The 22895-nt window shown below is 48.8% G+C and overlaps 1 protein-coding gene across 8 annotated transcripts in view; it reads right to left on the reverse strand.

Moving 5' to 3' along the window:
* TTLL11 (tubulin tyrosine ligase like 11) overlaps nucleotides 1-22895 on the reverse strand; it is a 227450-nt gene that overhangs the window by 50849 nt on the left and 153706 nt on the right. The window lies entirely within an intron of this gene.

Genomic DNA, 22895 nt, shown 5'->3' on the forward strand with positions numbered 1-22895 from the left:
CCAGAGAACTTGAATACTTGCCCAACATCGCAAATCGATAGTGGAATCAGAATTTATACTCAGGACTGTCTCACTACACGCTCTATGCTTAGTTCACTATATAGTTCTTGTGATAATGTGATTTAAATCAAACCACAGGCTTTTCTTCTTCTGTATAAGCTGTCTATATGCCTGGAAATTAACAAAATAGGAAGGTAGATACAGCAAGGTCAAATTCTAGTTTCAGAGAAAGTACTTGAATTCTCTCAGGGAAATAATTTCCATCTCTAGTTAAGCATCCTTTCAATAATTTATTCATTCCTGAGCCATTTCCCAAGCACTTATCTGTCCCAGGGGTCTCAGATACACAGGTGGGGTGGACACAGTCCCTGCCACCCAGAGGCACGGGACCAAGTGGAGGAAGACAAGACCCATCTATAAACAACGACTGAGTGAGGTGGAAGTGGTGAGGTGAGACCCAGAGCGCGTGGAGGGCTGTCGGTTTGCTGGGTCTTGGCAGTACATATGAGAAGGAACAGGTGGGAGTATGACCAGAAAGCCAGCATGGGTCTAGGTCTTACGGGATCTTGTCCAACAAGGGTGTCAGATTTGGTAGTGTAGGAGATGAGAAGAAGGTGGCGGATTCGGGGTAAAGGAGCGGCAGAATCAGAAGTGCAGTGAAGACGAAACAGTCTGCCCACAGTGTGTGTCCTGAATTGAGGCGAGGGAGCAGACGGTGCTGGCAAGCTATTGGAGTACTCTCGGCCGATGAGTCTGAAAGCACGGTCCCTGGACCGACAGCATCAGCGTCACCCGAGAACTTGTTAGAAATGCAGATTCTTGGCCTCCCCCCAGACCTATGGACCCAGAAGCTCTGTGAGCAGTCCAGTTGATCTGTTTCAGCAAACCCTGAGGGGGATTCTGATGTAAGCAAAAGTCTAAGAATCACTGGTCTAGGTGAAAGATGAACTTGGCAACTGCTTGACAATGGGGGGCAGAAACGGAGAGAACGCCCTGGGTCTTGCTCCCAGGCAATTCATAGCTTGGCAGGAGAGCCTGGTGGGTAGAGGTGCTGCACTGGCAAAGGGAGGTGAGCAGGCTCCTTTTCCTGCTGTTCGGACAATACATGTCCCCCAGTCACTTGGGAATTTCAAATGCACATTGGCATTCCTGAAGAAACTGCTAACCATGCGCAAAGAAGTCCCTTCAATTAGCCCAACAGCTAATTTAAAGAGTTGGAGGATGAAGTCACTAAAAATAAACATAACTACCATGTAGCCCAGCTCTGTCACTTGATGAATCTCTCCCATCACAGAGGCCCCATTTGCTTGATGGCGATGCTATGCTATTTGAAGAGAAGGCGATAAGACTACAAAACGACTGAGGCATGTGCTTCCAAACTGATGAGGAAAAGGACTTAATGATGGGTCTCTGGCTGATGTTCTGGTCCCTATAAGACCCCGTCCCATGCGGGGTCTATTCTCACCTCCTCCCCTTCACTCAGCCGTCCACTTAACACTCACCTGGCCACTTCCACCTCCCTTGATCGCTTTCTTCCATAGTGTGGCATAGCATCAACAGCAACAAAACACAACGGGGACGATACTGGTAGCACTTACTGTTTACCAGGAACCACAATACAAAAAAATTTAATCTTGATAAAATCCTACAAAGTAGGTATTACTATTATTCCCATTTTACAGATGAGGAAACCAAGGCACAAAGATACATACTAACAGGTTGTGGATCCAGGATAGAAACCCGCAGGAAGGTGCCAGAGTCCTTCTGTCTAACCACTGCATTACGCTGCTTACATGCACGGGCAGTTCTCAGGCACTGAGCACCTGAGAATCAGGCGGATTACCTGTAATACCCCATTTGACCCTGGCAGTGATCTTATGAATTAGGTATGATAAGTGGCCCCATTTTACTGATGAGAAGAATTGGCTTCAGAGAGGTTAACCTACTTTCCAAAGGCCGTTTGTCTCTTGAATGGCTGAGAGCGAGGATTTGAACCCAAATCTGTTTGAGTTCAGAGCCCAGGCACTGTCCACTCCATCATGTCACAACTCGGTGGAGTTACGCAGCTTCTCGGAACTCATTTTCTCCTCCCTTACAACGGAGAGCAGTCTCTTACTTGTGGGATGGCGCGAGGCTGGCGAGGGAGAGTGGCTGGGAGGACACCTAGCCTAAGCCTAGCACAGAACGGCTGCAGTGCTAAGGACTGAAAACACAGCCTGTCTACACAGCATCCAGACGAATCTGCTGGGGGTAACTGACCTCAGTGGGACCATCTGGGAGCGACCAGTGCTTATCTGGACGGGACCGTTCTGTTTTGATTGCCAAACAAATCGACCTCTTTTTTGACAGTTATGGGCTCACACGAATCACGGACACACTGGTTGCCGCATGTCTGAATTACTGAAGGCCCCGATGGCAACAGCAGCAGATGAGGTCTCTGGGAATCCTGCTCGGGATGGATTCCCAGAGCGCCAGGCCGAGCCGCTGCAGGAGCATCTTCCCACCTGGCCAGGCAACGGACTAACACAAGGACACACATGAGCTCTCGCTCTACGCCCCAGTTCCCACAGACCCAGAGCTCACGCGATTTTGAAGCTGGAAGAGCCTTAAGGGGTCCTGGGGCCCAGCCCTCTCATTTTCCGGATGAACGAACTGACGGCTCATTTTACAAAGACCTCCCAATCCGCTTCTTCTCTAACAGGGCTCTCTCTGCTCTGCCCCTCCGCACAGTGTCTTCGCCATTGTCCCTCTTGCTGTCTCGTAGCACAGGCGGTTAGAGTCAATGTAACACCCTGTCACGCAGGCCAGGGAGGAGTGCTGCCAGGGGCCTCCTCCCCAAGAGGCACTGGCCTGGCGATCAGGACATGGGCTCTGGGGGTAAACCGAGGCACTCTTGGAATCCCAGCTCTGCACTCTCTAGCTGGGTGACCTCAGGCAAGTCATATAACCTCAAAGCTTCAGTTTCCTCTTGCATAAAATGGGGATAATAGTGGTACCTAACCTATAGGCCTGGTGTCACTACAGAGGAGACGCGTGCGTGGTGCTTAGCACAGCGCTGCAATACCTGTCAGCCACTTTGACTGTGAGCACTGCCATCTTTATCTTCCGAGTGCCGTCACTGCCAGAGGCTTGCTGTCTAGTCACCAGCTTCGATGAAAGAGATCAACATACACTTCTGGGAATTCAGGAGAATTCGGGGTTCCTTTAATCACTTTCTGACATTCGGCCCCACCCCCAACCCATGTAACTAGACTCTAGACTGGCGTTCGGCTCCTCCGACTGCCCGTGGGTCATCTGGGGAATCCCACTGAAGGCTGCCCAGGGTCCAACCGCATCTGCCCTCTGGTTGCAACCTAAATAAATCCTCTAAATGAGTCTCCTTTTCTTAGGCCTCCCTGGATAACTGCCCCTTATCTGACACCCTGGTTCTCAACTGAGGGTTGCTGATGTCACAAAATAATAGAGATCCTTGCTGCTCCCCACATAAAGAAAAAGTGGAACTGTGGCGTTAGAAGGGGCTTCAGTGATCATCTCGTCTCATTTTCCTTCTGACATATGTAGGGAGGTTGAGGCAAAGCCACTTGCTCGAGGTGAGGCATCAAGGAGAGGCGGTGGCAAAGGCAGGCCCGCTCTTCCTGACTTCCTGTCAGAGCCTTTAAAAAAGAAAAGAAAAAAGAAAAAAACTGCACCACTATTGAGCTGAAACGCCAGAGTGGCCAGAATTCTGATTCTGAGTGAGAAGCGTTCGACTCTCAGGTCCCCTGGCAGGCAGGCAGAAGAGCTCTCTGCCCGAAGGGGTGCAGAGCTCCTCTTTAAACCTGCTCAGTAGTTGGCCGCTGTCTTTCTGCCGATGACTGGGCTCGCGCTTGGCTTCTCTCTGGAACCTGGAGAAAGACTTTTCAAGTGAGGAGCCTTGGCTGCACTGGCTGTCGGAGGCGCGCTGGGCTGGGTCCCTCCTCTAGAGCAGAGAGCTCAGGCCCTGCACGGTCTGGTGGCGCCTGCTTTGCTTGTCTCGTCTTCCACATTCCACATTCCCTCCTCCTTTTGGAAATGCTCTTTCCCAAGTTATCCACTTGAAAAACACTCATCCTTCAAATCTTAGATTCCATATCACCTTTTCCGAAAAGCTCTCCACAGCTCTGGGAGATAGAATCAACCATTCTTTTCCTTATAACCTTACAGACTTTGTATATCATCCTCCTCCTCCATTTCTCTTCATAGTCGTTATCACAACCATAGCGAAACGGTTACTTGTGCAGCTGTCTGCTGGATGCCTGTTTCTCTCACTGGGCTGAAAGCCCAGGAGGGCAGGCGCTGCTCTCGCTCGTTTATGACTATATCTGTAGTCGTAAACATGGTTCCTGGCACACAGTAGGTGCTCAAAATATCTGGCAGTGAATATAGTCATTGTTTCAATGACTTCTCACGACAATCCAATTAATTAGACACCATTACTAACTTGAGTTTACATCTGGGGATACTGAAGCTTCGAGAGGTTAAGTCAGCTTACCTAAGTGCCAAGGCTGGGGCTGGAACCTGGTGGCCTGGTTCCAGAGGCCACATTTTTAACCCCTACGCTACCACACCCCTCCACTGCTGGGTGCCACAATGAATCTTTCTTCCTCTTTTTCTCTCCCAGGTACTCCCAGCTACTAGGAAGATCCTGTCTATACTCGAGGAGACCAAAGATTTTCTAGTGGCAACAGCAAGGCGCTGTCTCTGTGACAATCGCAATCAGTGGTTGTATTAGTCTCTGTTTTACTACTTCCAAAATTAGCAGAAAAGGCCAACTCGAGCTTTCATTGTATAGCTCTGCTAATGAAGGGATCCTTTTAATTACAGACCAAGCGCCTGTCTGCAACACAATGACTTAATGTTTAAACACAGTTCTGCACCAAAGTATAGGGCTATGCGGATAAAGACAAAAAGTGGGGGGAAACCACGGGTAGAAGTTATCCTTTGCCTAGACTGTAATTCCTTTTGGCATTCAATTTCATCCAAACCCAGTTCCTTTTCTATGGTAATCCGAATTCGCTTTTGTATACTGTGCACCCAGTGAGCCCTTATCCAGGGATTCATAGGCATATCGCAGGTCCAATATCTTTCCCTCAGGTTTCAGATGAAATCTGCTCACTTCGTGAATTTCTCTCAGCACTGATTCGCCTTGAGGGTTCTCCCCACCCAGGGGTGCCGGTGCTGCCGGCTGGCTGGTCAATCCCCGCAGTGTGGGTGCTGAATGCAAGGCCATCTTCACTCGACTGTGTCCCCGGGGCTCATGGCATCTGCATCTCACCTTCCAAGGCAATTTTTTTTCTGTCATTCTGTATGGGATTTTCACTAATGTGAGTGAGGCCTTATGAGGCTGAGCCCATAGACCTTTCTTGGGCAAGGCTGCCCTGACTTTGCATTTGCATTTGGTTGGGGGAGAGGAGAGTAACTTTAATTGAACCCCTCCTATGGGCCAAGGACTCTTCCACACATTAATAAACATGTAGCCCAGAGCCAGAATGCCTGAGTTGGACTCTTGGCCCTGTCCCTAACCAGCTGGTGACCTTGAAAAAGTCTCAACCTGCTCGTGCCTTGGTGTCTTCATCTGCATAATGGGGATAGCAATTCTACCTATGTCACAGCACTGTAGTGAGAGTTAAATGGGCTAACATACACAGAGCATTTAGAACCATACCTGGCGTGCAGTAAGCACTCAATACAGTCATGTCGCTTAACAATGGGGATGTGTTCTGAGAAATGCGTCGTTAAGCTATTCCGTCGTTGTGTGAAATCATAGAGTGTACTTACGCAAACCTAGATGGCACAGCCTACTACACACCTAGGCTATATGGTACTAATCATATGGGACCATCGTATATGCGGTCTGTCTTTGACCGAAAGGTCGTTATGCAGTATATTACTGTAATAGCTAATGTTTATCAAACCAAGCTGAACTCAGGTTAAATAAAACACTCAAGCCTCCTAAATGGTATCAGGTGGTCACCTGGGTCTGTCTGACTCTCAAGACCCTGTTCTTTTAGGCTTCCATTGAGGTTAGGCAGCGCCAAGGGGGTTGTCTGCTGGCCCTCTGCTGAGAGACTACTGTCAGAGCCCTGGCCCAATGGGGCGTGACCTAGAGAAAGTCACCCTGTGTGCCCAACCCCCTCCTGACCTCAGTCTGAGCCCGCTGCTTTCTGCTTCCGCTGCTCCAAATGCACTGCTCTCTCAAGGGTTACCGCGGACCTCCTAATTGCCACTAACGTTGCTCTTTTTCCAGTTCGGCTTCTTCATAGTGTCTGATGCAGCTGGCCACTGTCTTTCTGGAACTCATTCTGTGCTCATGCAGTCTCCTGGTCTGGTCTCACTGGGTTTTTTCATTCTCTTTTTTTCTTCCTCTGTGGACCCTTAGTGGTAGATGGTCCTCTAAGCCTCTGCCCTTGACTTGCTTCCTGCCTGACACAGTCTCCCTGGGCGAGCTCATTTACACACGGAGATGACCCCAAGATCCCCTTGTGCTGGGGAGCTTATGCCGCTCCTGTGCCAGGATGCTTCCATCTGGCTCACCGTCCGCCAACAGCCAGGCACAAACCCTGCGCAGCCTTTGAATCTCACTTCAAATGCCAGCCAGCCCACAGCCTTCCCTGATCCCGCCCCCCACAAATACTCTCTTCTGGATTTCCCACAGCACCTCATTTGCACATCTCTTGTGGAATTTGTCATTTTCTAAACTTATATTATGGCCATTTAAGTCTGTGGCTTCTTTTCCCCATAAACAGTGAGTTTGCCAAAAATAGAATCCCTTTTTGCTCCTCTCGTAGTACTCAACACCTACTAGGGGATGCAAAAGGGAGCCATGCTGACAAATGGTTATGTAAGAAAAGTATTCTTTGAGACAAATAGCATGAAGGATTTGGTGTAATTTTGCCTGAAGGCAAAAAAAACAGGCAGGGTGACCTCTGGTGTCAATTTCAGTTTAAGGTTCTATAGAGCCATTTTTTAGGGTAATAACACAACAACAATAATTTACGGTGATAAGAATAGCAGTCATCCTGGTGCCGCTCCTTATTAACTGCATGGCTTTGGGGACGCTGTGTTAGGGCACAGGCTCTGCTTCTCTTCTGTGAAAAAGAGATGGACAATAGAAGCCACATCACAGGGGTGTCAAGGGACTCAACGGATGACATCAAACGAGAGGCCAGCATCCCAGCTGGAGCGCAGTAAGTGTGGGAGAAGTGGTAGCTGTCATCACTCATTGGACACATGTTTATTGAACACACTCCTAAAAATCAGGGACATCGGGTCAGCTCAAGCCCAACCTCCTCCAGAGAGACTTAAGCGCTTCCTCCAACCCATAACATTCCTTTCCTCCAAGAACTTGGGTCCCAACAAAATTAGATTTTAAAAAAATGTGGCTAATAAATTAGGCATGCGTATTAGCAATCAGGTCCAGAGAGAAAGTCTAACTTCTTTTTTGATGCAGTTTGGATTCCCCAAACATAGAGTTGTTGTCAAAATCCATTAAAGTATTTAGTTTCTCTTGTCATTGCACAATTCCCCAAGCAGACATCCAGTCGGTTTGCAGCGCTGTTTCTCACGGAAGTACTAAATGTTTAGTTATCATGGTACATTTTTTAGATGATGTCTCCCTGATGGCTCTAAGGACTCTAGAGAGATGGAGCTAAGTTCAAGGACAAGGTTAAGGCAGGGCAGAGGAGTGGTAAGAGTTGTAGAAATTATGCATCAAGAAGACCTGGGTTTTGGCTCCAAAACTGCCACTTACAAGCTGAGTGACCTTGGGGAAGGTACTTAACCTCTCTGATGATCAGTCTCCTCACTTGCAGCGTGGTGACAATAATACCAAATGGACAGAGTTTTAGTAAGCGCTAAATGGAATACCAAATGTAAAGAACCTCATAAAACGCCAGACATGTCATTGGTCCTCAATACAAGATAGCTTAAAAACCCCGCAGATTTGGAGATGCACAGACTGGAGTCTAGAGGCTGCTGCACCCACTCACCACGCCCTTCCCTGAGGGACAGCCCTAAGGAGCAGTGTGCTTACTGTGATACCATGGCCAGAACCACCACATCCTGACACGTCCTTCTTTCACGGTGGCCTCTCCAAACACCCATTCAAATAAATTAACATCCTTCCTTGACCAACCCACCTGATGGGAGTAAAAGGTTTCCATGCCAACGGGAATGTGGTGGGCTCCCCCTCCACCCCAAGAAAGAAAACAAGAGAGTCTATCATTTGGTTTCTCTACTGAGGAGCACCGGGCTGAAGTCAGAGCTGGCCACTTCCTTGGTTGTCATGGCAACGTCGACTGACCTACCCTGTCCTGCCAAACACACCAGTGGGAGAGCACGGGGGATGCGTGGGAGGTGGCAATCCAGGGATGAGGGCAGCGCAGAAGAAGCATTCCACAGGGTTCGGGAGAGAAGCACTCTCCCCTGTCTTTACAAACAACAGAAACCATTGGCCAAAGTACACCTCTGGCCAGGGAATGGAGAAATTCCATTTTTTATTAGCTAGTTCCTTTGGCGATTATCAATAGATTTAAAGCCCACCAGAAAGGCCAGTTCAAACCTGGTGAAGGAGCCAGGATTCAGAAGGAGCTAAAGCGTCACTTGTGCCTCTCCTGTCGTGTCCAGCATTTGGGGAAATGTGGCTGATGCTGACACGGGCTGCCTCGTGCTCTGGTTCAATGCTCAGTCTATGCAGCAATTTCTCATCCCTGAGCTAACGCAACCTGAGCAACAGCTTAGGAAGAAAAAAGCAGTGTGCTCCTTTTACAGGCAAGAAAAGTAAGTGCGATGACCACAAACCGGTGAGTATCGACACATCTCATTTTTTCTTAGCTAGTTTGCTCTCTGCCCCCAAAAGCCTTAACCTGGGACAGTACTTGAATTTGCCCAAACAGGTTCAATTCTTTCCCTCACTCTTAAGCTCTGTGTAGCTTCTAAGAGTCACCTTCTAAGTCCAACACCTGCCAGTCAAATCCACCCAGATGTCCCACTTGCGTCTCAGTTGAGTCCAGCTTTCCAAGCTCAATGCAATGCAACCCCCACAAATCTGCTTCTTGCGATTTTCATGTTGCTATTGGCACCTGTAATTGGCATCTTCCAGGGAGCCAGGCTTAAAACCCTGACGTCAGCTTTGGCTTCTCCTTCCTCCTCACCCTGGTTTCTGGGGACCCGTTAGAAGCCTCCCACCGACCCCCTTCCACTCAGAGGCTGTGGTTCCAGTATTCTGGGAGTCCTAGCAGGCGGAAGCAGGAGCACAGTGGTTAACCACAGAGCTGTGCGGTCAGGGCCACATTTCAGCCCGGGTGCTAAGCACGTTCTCTCATTTCGTCCTCACCCCAGTCTTCTGAGGTTATTCTTATTCTCAATATGATTCCCATTTTCCACAGGAGACACAAGAGGGGTGACATGATTTGCCCAAGGTCGTCTGGGTCAGCTGGACTCAGAGCCCTCACTCATGACCAGCACACGAAGCTCCTGCCTACCCCGTCACCGGTTTCTGAAGAGCAGGGGCCCATCGCACCTTGTTTGTGCTCAGCCCTAAAGACAGGGCCTGCTCGCATCCTCTGAGGAAGGAGGACCTGACTGAGGGTCTTAGCTCAGAGCTGGCCAGCCTGGGTTCTGCTCCCCACTACCACCCTTTCTCACTGCGTGACCTTGGGGAAACAACCAGATAATAGTTAGAGGTCTGTAGCCGGCTGAAGAGTGGCCCCAACCCCCAGATTCTGTCAATGTGACCTTCTTTGGAAAGGGTCTTTGCAGACGTAATCAAGTTAAGGATCTCGAGATGAGATTAGCCTGGATTTAGAGTGGGCCCTCAATCTAGTGACAGGTATCCTTAGAAGAGAAAGGCAGAGGGAGACGTGACACAGACACATGGAGGAGAGGCCATGTGAAGACAGGAGTGATGCTGCCACAACCCGAGAAGTGCCTGGAGCCACCGAAAGCTGTAAGGAGCAGGGAAGGATTCTCCCCTAGGGCCTCAGGGGGCTGTGTGGCCCTGCTGACACCTTGATTTCAGACCTCTGGCCTCTAGAACTGTGAGAGAATACATCTGCGCTGTTTGAAGCCACCCAGTTGGTGGCAACTAGTTACAGCAGCCCCAGGAAACCAACACTACGTCTCAGTTTCCTCATCTCTGAAAGGGGTAACCTCAGAGAGTTACTGTGAGACAACACAAGTGAAGGCAGCTAGGATAGTGCCTGGTGCACAGTAGGCCCTCAATAAATGCTAGTTGAACCAAACTAAAATATTCTGAGTCATTGTCTTGGAAACGTCTCTGTCTGGCTGACTGCCTCTGTCTACAATGTTGGACTTGTAAAATGTTTAACTTCAGAACCCAAGGGCCAGAAGGAGGAGCCACAGAGAGTATCTCCTGTGAGCCCAGGTGCGGAGCTGAGGGGGGAGCCAGCAGAGACATCTGTGTGCTTGTGAGGCTGGTAATGAGGCGCCGGCCCATCCCCAGCTCTGAGGAGCCTGTCATGGTGATTTTCACAAAACATCTGTTTCAGGAACAAGTCTGTTGTTTCAGGCAAGCTCTAGAGATAACAGTATGTTTTTCCTATACACAGTTACGACATGTTCACTGAAGCTGAATATTTCTAGATGTGACCAATTTCTTAAGTGGCAGAAGCCCATCAAACTCTTCAAGAACATGAAGTGCATGTGGCAGCCCAAGAGGTTTCTTTTCTTGCTGCAGACCTGGAGCAACATTTACCCAGGCTGATAGCGCAGTGGGTGGGGGGTAGGTGAGGGAAGACGGTAGCGAGCTCTCTGAAATTGGTCCCTCCAAAGGCTGTGCTTAATTCCGCAAGGGAGTCAGGTTCCTAGGCCTCACGCGTACGGATAGCAGCCGTGGTTGAATGATAACCTGCAATTTCCCTTCCCACGTTAATCGACTTCGGTTGGCTACTGAGAATTTGACCAAGAAATGCTATGCCAGTGCACATACCAATGAGCCCAGGACCCAGCACAGCTTTGCTGCATTCGACTCAATTCGGGCCTGAGAGAAGAAAGCGCGGGTGCAGCCTCCCATGTGAAATAAACAGACCGTGCCTTGGCATGAGATTAAGAGAGAACCAGAAGGCAGGCCAGCAATTAGGAAAGTGCCAGAACACTGTCCCCATAGTCCCACAGGTGAAGGGGAAACGTGGGCCCATGAAGCAAACTCCTCGAGATCCTCCAAGCAGAAAGCTCTTGGGAGCAAACACACAGAGCTGTCCTCTCCTCCTTTCTCCCTGGGGTGGGGGTGTGATAGAGTAGAGGCGCTCCTGCCCTGTGGGCAGGCAGACCAAACCCAGGATAGGCCTGCCCTCACAGGCCACCTCCTCCCGCCAGCTCTTGGAGTCAGGACCGAATGGCTCAGGGGTACCCAGGCAGCCCCAGCCCACCATGGGGTCTGGAGTGAGCCATGCTGTTCCCAGCTAGCCCGGAGCTTCCCCGGCGGTGGAGTCTCTGCTCCTAATCCTTGCAGCCTTGGCCTCCAGCCCCTGCTCCATGTCCCTGCGTCCCAGACTCGGCTTGGCCCTGGCGTCCTCCCCTCCTCACCGGTCTGCTGCGAGGAGGTCAGGCCCATCCTGGCTGAACACTAAGCTCCCAAGGCCAGGTCTGTGTACACAGAAGGCAGTGACCCTGCTCCAACTTCCCGGAATATCCTGTGTCCCGCAGACTCTCCCAGAGAGAGCCACTGGGCAAAGGAATCAACGCATTTAGAGGAAAGAGCTTCAGGTCACGGAGACGGGCAAGTTCCAGGTCCTCATGCTGCATGATGACAAGGACCGAGCTCTGGAGACGGGAAGTGATTCATCCAACGTTTCCTGGCACTTGGGCTGCAAGGGTCAGGAAGGACCTAGGCTTCCCAACTCTCGGTGCATTTTGCTGTGACAACATCCTTGGCTCTTCCTTGAGCCAATATCAGCTCTTTGCAGACGGGGCCCCTGTCTGACTCATTTCTGACTCTCCCATTAGCCGCCTGGGGCCAGGCCCAGAGCAGGGGCTCAGTAACAGTTATTCGACTTGGCTGAAGAGGTCTTCTTTGTAAAACAAATCAGACACAGACGCATTACCGATGCCAATGCAAAGGTGTCATCTCAGGATTCTGTGAACACCTCACCACCCGAAGGAAGGTGCAATTTCTGCCTGTACAGTGGTGTGGAAGTCGAGACGGATGTTACATTTACTGGGCGTGTCACCGTCTTAATTTTTTCCTTGTCTACCTGTGATCTGGTGTCCACACGGTAACAGTTGCTGTTTATCGGAGGCTACGGCACGGCACTGGGAGCCTTGAACACAGGCCCTGTTTAGTCCTGCCCTCAACCCTGCCAGGCAGGAACTATCAGCCCCTCTTTACAGGAGGAAACTGAGGCTCAAGCAGGTTAAGCGGTTTGCCCAAGGTCACACAGCTCACCAGGGCTGGAGCGTGGATTCTAGACGAGGGCTGTGCTGTTTTAGCAAACTCGGGGGGTGCTGATGTAAGAACGGTAATAACCTGTGATGAGAGGTAGCGAGAGTTTCCTCTGCGTCAGGCATGCGGCGTGTGTGAACTCATCTAGATCTCAGAAACGACCCTAGGAAGTCTCGTCTCCACCTTGCGGGTAAGGAAAATAGGCCCAGAGATGCAGGGTAAGTTCCCCAGCGGATCCCAGCCAGTCTGGAAGGCAGGGAAGAGCCAGAGGCAGAGAGCGCTCAGACGCAGAGGCAGGCAGTGCGAGAGCCCCCTCGGAGCTGGGCTGGACTGGCTAGTCGTGGGACTTTGGGCAAATTACTATAAAAATTCTTTTTAACATTTTTTAAAATATGTATAAGATAAAATTTACCATTTTAGCCGTTTTTAAGGCAGTGACATTAAGTACATCCACATTGTTATGCAACTATCACCACCATCCCTCTCCAGAACTTTTCATATTCCCCAGCTGAAACTCCATACCTATTAGACACGAACCCCCACTCCTTCCTCCTCCAGCCCCTGGCAACCACCACCCTACTTTCTGTCTCTATGAACTGACCGCTGTAGTACATACAGTATTTGTCCTCCTGTGATGGTTTATTTCACGTAGAATAATGTCCTCAGGTTCATCCATAAAGTTTGCGTCCGGATTCCCTTCCTTTTAAAGGCTGAGTAATACTCCCTTGTGTATATATCCACAGCTGTGAATCCATTGATCCATCAGTGGACACCCGGGTTGCTTCCACCTTTTGGCTATTGGGAATAACACTGCTATGAACACGGGTGTACATGGGCAAACCGCTTTTAAGCTCATCATCGTCTACCCCAAACCTGACCCTCCCGCTTTGTCCCCCGACTCAGAGGAGAGATTTGCCGCCCACCCGGAGCTGGGGCCAGAAATCAGAGAGGAGATTAGTCCTCTCTCTCTCCCAAGTTAAGTAGCCACGTCTTATCCTTCCATCACCTCAGTTCACCCACTGCTCTCCATCCGCATCGCCGCTCCCCAGAATCCAAGGCACCATCACCTGTCCTCATCAGTGGGCCAGCTGAATTTCCACAGCCTCTTCACCAGCCTCCTTGCTTCCAGCCTCCCCTCCAACACATCCTCCATGTCGTACCCAAACTGCAGATCTGACCGTGTCGCTCTGCAGCCCTAAACCTGTCCCTGGCTCGCTCCCTCATTTCTTTCAAGTGCTTGTGGAAATGTCCCCTTTCCAGACAGGCCCCCCACCACTCTGCTTATGGTGGTAACCCCCACTCGCCCCCAGAACCCCCGACTCCCTTCCATTCTTCATTCTCCACAGCACTTACCACCATTTATCAGAGTACAGCTTTCGCTCATCTACTGTGTTTATTGTCATCTCCTGCCCTCTCACCCTCCAGCCCCAATGAACAATGTCAGTTTCACGAAGGCAGGGACTTTTCATGGTTTTGTTCACTACCAACTCCTCAGTCCTAGCACAGAGTAGGCGCTTGATGAATATTGGCTGAGTTCCTGAAGGCATGAATGGCTGGCTCCTTTCTGCCTGCAGGATAAAGCCAAAACGCTTTGGCCTTGTCAAGTCCTCTCATGCTCTCCCTCTACGTTCCTCTCCAGTCCCGTGTCCTACCACATTCTCATGTAAGGTCCAACCAGACTTTACGGCTCACCAAGTTCCCCTGTTGTTTACCACCCCTGGGCCTTTGCACATGCTGTTGTCTCTGCCTGGAATGTCATTCCCCCCACCTGGCCCCACCTTCCACTGGCGTGGGTGGCCCCTTCACTAGGATTCCTAACACCCTATTTTTATCTCTGTTGAAGCCCTTTCACACTGTGCTACATAGCCCATTTACTTGTCTGTAGCTGTTTCTAAACTGCCAGCCCCATGAGGGCAGGATCCTCTTGCTCACTCACGAATTCCTGGTGCCATGCTCTGAGCACACTGTAGATGCACAGAAAATGTCTGGTGAGAAAAGTGAGCCAACCTCTCGAGTCTCAGTGGCTTCATCCGTGAAACAATGGCAGTGCCGCTGCTGCAGGTGCCTGAGGGTTAGAGAGGATGTGCGATGTGTGCACCATCTGCCACCATGCCCAGTACGGGGTGGGCCCTGCACGCCCAGCAGCTCAGGGTCAGCACTCTGAGGCAACAGACGGATTGCCAGCACTTGTCGAGGAGCTGCTGTTTCCACTGTTCTAGAAGCCGCCAGCTGAAGTCCTGCCATCATTTGTGATCTCCGGGGGCCACACTGATAAGTGTCGGCCCCAGAGAGAATTCCTGTCCTTTCCTGTCTTATCCTTCACGTTTTGGCAGCTTGCCCGCCGAGCAGAGAAAACCTCCAAGTCCACTTTCTTCTCAGAACCAACTGTTATTTATAATCAGCATGTCATGGAATTCAGAATGTCCAGGTGCCTCAGGGACCAACAGTGCCGATCTCCCATTTTACACAGGTTCAGAGAGGTTGATTGACTTGCTCACAGTCACACAGCTAGTTAGGGATTTTGCTTTCTATTTCCTTAATGAGAGTTTTAATTCTCTCTGGTTGAAACTGTTGCACCCTAAGGAATTTGACAGTTTAGTCTAAAACTCTCACTTGGGCTAAATCCTGACCATTATCATTACTATACTAATAATTAAAGAGAGAAGGACACATTTTTAACTTTCATAATCTCCCTACCAGCAGCATCAAGTTAGTTTTAGATGTTGGGGAGCTGTCCTCAGGGTCCTTCTCTGCTATCCAAACAGAAGAAATAGATGTGGGGGCTGGCCCCGTGGCCGAGTGGTTAAGTTCGAGTGCTCTGCTTCAGTGGCCCAGGGTTCAGATCCTGGGCGCAGACACGGCACCGCTCATTAGGCCATGTTGAGGCAGTGTCCCACATGCCACAACTAGAAGGACCCACAACTAAAATATACAACTATGTACTGGGGGGATTTGGGGAGGAAAGAGCAGGAAAAACAAAGAAGAAGAAATAGATGTGACTCTCAACCCTCACTCTGACTGTCCCCCAGACACATGGCTTGCCATCACCAGAGGGATGGCAATGTCCTGCCACGGCCACTGCCGTGTATCTCTGCCTGCCCTTGCTCACGGCACTGTGCTCCGTCTGCGGGCTGCTTTGACTGGAGGGGGGCAGCAGAGGGGACAGTGTGGAGTCTGGGGCTCAGGGTGTTGGCAGAGGGATGAGCAAGGCAAGTGAGGGGTGGCCCCAGCTGGAAGCACAGCCAGACTCCCTCTCACTGGGACGGGAGCTATGAGTCATCAGCCACCACCAACAGCCTAATTCACAACCTCTGGTCCCAGAGGAGATCATTACTCCTAATTATTATTATTAGGCATAATGACTAATTAGTAAAAATAGCTACCATTTACTGAGTGCCAACTTATGCCTGGTACTTAAAGCATATTATTCCTTTTTTCCTATTTTATGCTTCATGGTTTATTTTCTATTTTTCCAATTATACAGTCAATATATGTTCCTGGAGAAAAATATTTAAAGATGCCAAAAAGCAGAAATAGGAAAAAAAAAATCACCCTTGGTTTCACCACCCACATATAGCCACTGCTAACATGTGGGATTTTCTTTCCAGGATTTCTTCTGTCTGTCTGTCTGTCTCTCCTTCTCCACATGTGTGCATGTGAGTTCGAGTGTGCGTGTGTGTGTGGTATGTGAGATTTAACACAGCTGTGATCACACTTTAAAAAGAATTATTTCTAACTCTCACAACGAACCTATGAGTTGGATACCATTATCTCCATTTTACAGATGATGAACCCGAGGCCCAGAGAAGGTAAGAAGATAAACGGCCAAACAGGGATTCATATCAAGTCTTTCTGTTGTCAACATCCATCTTTCCCGCACTCTGCTGGTTGCTTCCCGCCCCTTAAGGGAGAATCGGGGACAGTCTTAATCACATCTCCACGTTTGCTCCCCACTCCTCTGCCAGCGCTGCTGGACCACCCTTTACCAAGAGACGTAGCTACAGGCTTAGAGGCAGACTATTCCAGCTATGTCAACCAGACTGGCCACTACCTGGCTACGGAAAACTTTGAAAGCTAAAGCTTCCATGAAGACATTCTGTCAGAAACAGCTCTAGCAGCCAACCTGTTCCGTGCCGCCTCTCTCTTCTTCACTTCCTAACTCCCAGGCCCTCTTTTTCTAATTATTCCCGACAGGAGTGACTCACACGTCTCATATGTGGGAACAGAAATGTTCGTGGTTGCACGGAAAGGTATGTGGAAGCAAACCTGCAGATGCCTGAGCTTCAGCGAGGGGGCCTGGAGGACCTGCAGGGATTGCTGCACAGACCCCAGCGGGGCGGGAGCAGGAAGCATCCTCTGCCGGTCGGAAGAGGAAGAGACATCCGAGTGGGGTTCAAGTCCCAACTCTGCCACTTAGATGCTGTGTGACTTTGGGCAAGTCACTTAGCTCTTCTGATCCTGTTTTCTCATCCTTAAAACGGAGACAATATCTCCCTTGCAAGGTTGGTGTGAAAATTGATATTTTATATAAATATACCCAGATAATATATATATAATATGAGATTACATATATATTATTTTTATAAAACGTTTTAAAACACTCATTTTATACACACACACACATCCCCTAGGTATGAACAGTGGCTGGCATAGGGCAGTCACCAATCTCTCTGGGCTGGCCCTTCTGGTCGACGCTTCATAAATCTGTCATGAGGAACAGGTGCGATGATGTAATTGAAAGGATTAGGTAAATGTAACGTATTTAAAGAAAACACTGAGGTGTATTTTTTCTTCTGTGCTTTGGATGGAATGGTATTTATCCTGTCATTTTACAGCTAGGGGTTTGCAGGTTTTTCCAGCACAGCTCAGGGATACCAAATACAATGTGGGTTAAATATACAGGCCGACTTATCTTCACACGCTAAGACTGAACGTGAAACATCAATTGCTTGAATTTCCACGTTCGTGACATACTCTTTGGAAACAGCATTTTCTCTTTGGAGAAAATACTAACAGCTAAAAATATTTCCACGTTTATGAACGATCATCAAAAGGAGATCTACAGAGGCTTGGCTTTTATACATCGTGCTGCGTTTAATACACTGCTCACCTGGAGCGACACCAGCCAGCCCCTTGCGTCTGGAGTCCCACAGAGTCTTGAGACTCCCCCAGCGGGCTCAGTGCTGTCCAAGCCTTGAGCAGGGGCTGGCCCAGCAGGTGACTCTCCATCACTTTGGCCCCAGTGTGCTTTTTTCTGCCCTGAGCCCTGAATCCTTATGCCTAAGACGAATGTCAGCCTCTAGCAGCTACCAACCCCATCCTCATGGAGGTGGTCAACTCCACCCAACTGGGCTTCTGCCTCAGTGTCTGCTTGGTACTCTAGGAGTTTCCCACCGGGAGGACAACACGACCAGGATCCCTGCCCGTTTGCCTGCTTCTCCCACCAGGGCAGCCGCTGTCATTCTCCATACTCCTTCGCGCTCTGTGGGTCCAGCTGTGAGTGACCAGGGCTCATGAAACCAGGAGGTCACCATGCCTAGTTGTCAATGTTGACTAGCGCCTGGCCTTCCATGCTCCTCCTGCCATCGCAGGCCCACAGTTATGGACCCGAACAAATCCAAGTTTCGCTAGTCATGCTCTTTCACTTTAAAAAGCTCAGCTAACTCTCTATCTCACGTTGCCAGGCCCTCAAACCTCAGAAGATGTTGGCCTATGCTGTACATTCCTACCCACTTGTCCAGGTTGTGGGGCTTCTCTCTAATATCGTCGGTTTTAATATTGTAACATCACATCTCTTTGTGGAAGACACAAAAAATATAGAAATACATAGGTAAGAGAACAAAACTCTCATTTATAATCTGCCCATCCAGAAACGATCACTTTTAATATTTTGGTAAATTCTCTTTCAGTCCTCTTCTATGAATGTAATTTTTCACATAGTTGAAATCATACTATATATGCAATTTTATAGTCTTCTTTTTTTTTTTTGTTGGTGAAGAAGATTAGCCCTGAGCTAACACCCATTGCCAATCCTCTTCTCTTTGCTTGAGGAAGATTGTTGCTGAGCTAACATCTATGTCATCTTCCTCCATTTCGTATGTGGGATGCCGCCACAGCATGGCTTGACAAGTGGTGTGTCCACTTGTCCACGCCTGGCATCCAAACCCACAAACCCTGGGCTGCTGAAGTGAAGTGCGTGAATCTAACCACTACACCACCAGGCTACCCCATAGCCTGCTTTTACATGTAACATTTTATTATAAACATTTGCCATATCACCAAAATTACTTATAGATATCTTTGATGACTGAATACCTATCTCTCAAGCTAACGGATATTCAGATTGTTTCTGATTTTTCATTACTTGGACGAATATATTTACACAACAAATTTTTCTCATAATTTTGGATTATATCTTTGGTGTAAAGCCCCAGAAGTGAAATTTCTGAGTCAACAGGTATTAACATTCTTAAGGCCCTTGATACACAATCTGGCTTTAGTCTATGACATTGTGAGTTGCTAAGAATAAATTCATAGTCACAAATTCGAAGCTTTTTTATCTATAATCTTTCGTTTACCCTGAAGTTAACTACTGAGATCACAATAAAATAGGGAGACACATTTTTCTATTAATTTCAACACAAATATGGGTTTAAAAATATTTCACACAGAGTGTGTGAAACCAGAAGTAATGAGATTAAGCAATATTTTCAAGTGTCCCACAGACACTTTCCTAATAATAGGAAAGAGGCATCGAGATTTGTATCTCTAATTATTTTTTAGACTCTTCTCCTCAAAGCTATGAATCTGAGTCTGAGTCAGCACCCTCAACAGCCAGAAGTGGAAACGGTGAACTCTATTTTTGAGTTTCTTGTGTAGAATGCGAACTTGGGATGTCAGCTGCTCAGAATCCATTTATGTAATAATTTTTTTTTAATATCTGTCTTCCTCGTGAACCCTCCCCCGATTCCTGCAGGCGGGATTAACCACCCTTCCTCCCAGAGCTCATCCCCAGCGCCTTGTTTAACACTTACTTTGGTCTTCATCATATTTGAGTTATTTGTTCAAGTTGCCCGCTAGGCTGGGAGCTCCTAGAAGGCAAATCTCGTGTGGTTCCCAAGACAGTAGAGAGATGAGAATGCAACAGGCACGCATCAACAGGATGAGGACTGATCTTCAATTTGCCAGGAAGCATATAGATTGTGCCTTGCTAGGAATCTGGTGTATAGAACAGATCCAAAAGAGAAAGTGGAAAGAGGTCCCATGCCAGCCCAGAGACTGTCCACAGAGCACTGGTCAGGAGAAGAGAGTACGTCTTCTAAAATGTCTGTGGTTCCAAAATGAGAGAAAAATCCATTTGTTATTTCACAGATATTTACGGAGTACCTTCCGGGTAGTTGGAGCGTGCTAGGTAATAGGACTCAGAGAGGAATAAGAAGTTCTTTCTGCTTTCCCCGAGCTCACAGAGAAACAACGATAAATAGAGGCTTCAGTGATCCTCCTAAAAGGTTATCCATAGACGAGTGACAATATGCATGCAAAACCAGGATAGGATAGGAGATACTAGTCTTCCATTAATCGGCGACCACCTCCCTTAGTTATCTACAAGTCACTCAGGATCTTGCAAGCAATCACTACAAGTCAGCCCCTGCCACGTCTAGATCATCTGCTCACTCATTGCTATTTGCTAGCAACCTGCCAGGGAGAAGTAAGACCTTTGAAATCTGCTAAATCTTATTACAAATTTCTCTAGGGATTCTCACACACGTGCTGGTTTGCCATGAAAAATGTATTACTTCTAACCAAATGGATATTTTAAAATGTGTTATACATAATTGGGAAAAAAATGTCTAAGGCCTAGGGATAAAGATTCATTGAGAAAAAGTGTGGAGTGGTGGGAAGTTTGGGGGTAAGACAGCCAGGGATACAAGCCCCGTTCTGCTGGTTAGTAATCCTATGACCTTGGTAACTTACTGAGCTTCCTGAGGGTCAGTATTCTCAGCTGAAGATGGGGATAAAGATACCTACCTCCTAATGAAGGGAGGAGGAGAAGAAGTGGGAGAACGAAAAAGAGGGTTATCTGTGTAGGTCAGACACGGCCATCTAGCACCCAAACATAGTGCATGTGGACTGCTTAAGAGAAGGGAGAAGAAACCTTCTTCTTGTGGGTGGAAGAATGAGCAGGAGACCTGGCATCAGGTGACTCAGATTCCAGTCCCAGATTCATCCCAAACTAGTGAAAGACCCAGGGAATCCCATTTCCATCCAACAACCTCAGTTTTCCCATCTGTAGAATGGGCAGGCTGGAATAGATGACCTTGTGGCTCCTCCCAGTTCTGAAGTTCTATCAGACCCTTTGTTTCTCTCTTCTATAGTGTGTGGGGCAGAGGACAGTTATTTGGCTAAGAGCAATGCCAACGCTCCCATCATAGCAACACCCATTTAGGCTTTCCCATGTCCACGTTAGAAACTGCCAGCCTCGCTCACCAAGCAGAATAACTGGTACTAGTGAAGATCCTGCCATGTGCTGGTATTCCATGAGCAACGAAGAGCGATCCATCTCCCATTTTGACAGTGCCGCGTTGGGAATTCATAAAATATGGAAGTAACTAATACAGTCACTTTTCATTTCAACAGTGGTTTTCTCTACAAATCTCTGCATTTGTTTGTCCGTCTAGTCCCAGGTTTCTTTGACCAGCTGGAGCATCTACTATGAGGAACGCCATGCAGACGTGCCGCCCGTCCTCCAGGAGCTGGTGCTCTAACCTCCCTCTTTGGCTTGTAGACGGCCGTCTTCTCCCTGTGCCTTCACACGGTCTGCTCTCTGTATGTGGGTGTCCAGATCTCCACTCCTTAGAAGGACGCCAGTCATATTGGATTAGTGCCCACCCCAATGACCTCGTCTTAACTTGATCACCTCTGAAAGGCCCTATCTCCGAATAAGGTGATGTTCTGAGTTACTGTGGTGTAGGATTTCGAGATACAAATTTTGGGGGTGACACAATTCAGCCCATAACAGGTAGTGAACTTATTCATTCACTCGTTCATTTGTTCATTCATTCTTCCAACCCTAATCGAGTACCGCGGCCAGGCGTTGTGCAGGTACTCGAGATACAGAGCTGAACGAGGCAGTCCTAGACCAGGAGAACTTCGCCTTGGGGGAGGCACCACCCACACAGACAGACAGGTCACTCAGTGTGGTGTAAGTGTGAGTCGAGAGGTCAACACAGGGATGACTGGGCACTCTACGCAGGGCAGGTTTCCAAGGCTTCCATGAGGTAGTGATGCTGGGGCTCAGAGGTGCAAGACTTGGGTGGAGGCTTCGAGGTGGCGGGAGGAAGAGATGAATGCCTGGATTCTCTCAAAGGAAGCTGCATGTGTGAACAGACTGGAGGCTGGGAGAGAAGGGCGCAATTCTGGAAGTCGAGTAATGGGCATGGAGCCCAAGGAGCATGGAAGGGCAGCGAGGGAGGAGAGATCAAGGGTAAGCACCAGTATGGCAATTACCACGGGAAACCCAGGCAGGAGAGAAAGATCTCTCTGTGAGAACTCAGGCACCCAACCACCTCCTCTATTAGAACACTATGAAGGACGAGGAGGCGAGTGAGGAGCCAAAACCCAGACCTCAAAGCTCCTGCCCGGAAGTTCATGTCTGTAAATGAAAGGAGGGCCTCTTGGGGCTTCTCTCCATGCTGAGGTACTCTTACTTTACTGTACTCACAGCACAATACAACCAGCAGATTAGAAGGAATGAGACGGGATGCCACAACCACGCAATCTGCAGGATGTGAGTGACAGCTGCCAGGCTGAAAGCAGGGGAGGAAGCAGAAAAACTCTCCCAAGCTGATGCAAGAACCTGGGGGCTCTTCAGGGACACCAATGCATCACAGAATGATCTGAAAGCAGTGTGCAGAGTCCTCATCCAAAGAAAAAGTCAAATTCACTGAAATATATTGAAGTCAAAACTCCCAATGAAACTGAAAGGGTTTGGTGCTTAAAGGGTTAAACACAAGACTATTTAGAAAACAGAGGAATCCAAAGGCTCCTCCTCCCAGGGTCTCCCAACAGCCCAGGTTTCAGGGTATCGACAAGGGCCCCCTAGAGCTGGACTGTCAGTGCTCATGGCCTTTTAGAGTTTTCTGTTGGAAGGGACTTTAGGAATCTCTTAGGCCAAATTGTCCCTTTAGGTCTAAGAAAATTAGGCCCAGTGAGGGGAAGGGACTTACCCAGGACCACCCAATAAGAGAGTAGTAGAGCCTCTTAACCCTGTCTCCCCAGGGGTTAGGGAAACCCTGGGGATAAGTGAGTTTGGGGCAGCTCTGCAGAAGCAGGACCAGGATGGTTCCAAATGACAGAGATGTTCTGGGGCAGTGGAGAAGGGGGAAAGGGACTTCTCAGTCCCTGGGGTCCGGAGGTCTGCTAACAACGCTCTAACATCCTTTCCGGGGCTCAACACTCCAGTTTCCACCCATTACCT

This window comes from Equus caballus, chromosome 25, assembly GCF_041296265.1.
Source record: "Equus caballus isolate H_3958 breed thoroughbred chromosome 25, TB-T2T, whole genome shotgun sequence".
Taxonomy (NCBI): Eukaryota; Metazoa; Chordata; class Mammalia; order Perissodactyla; family Equidae; genus Equus; species Equus caballus.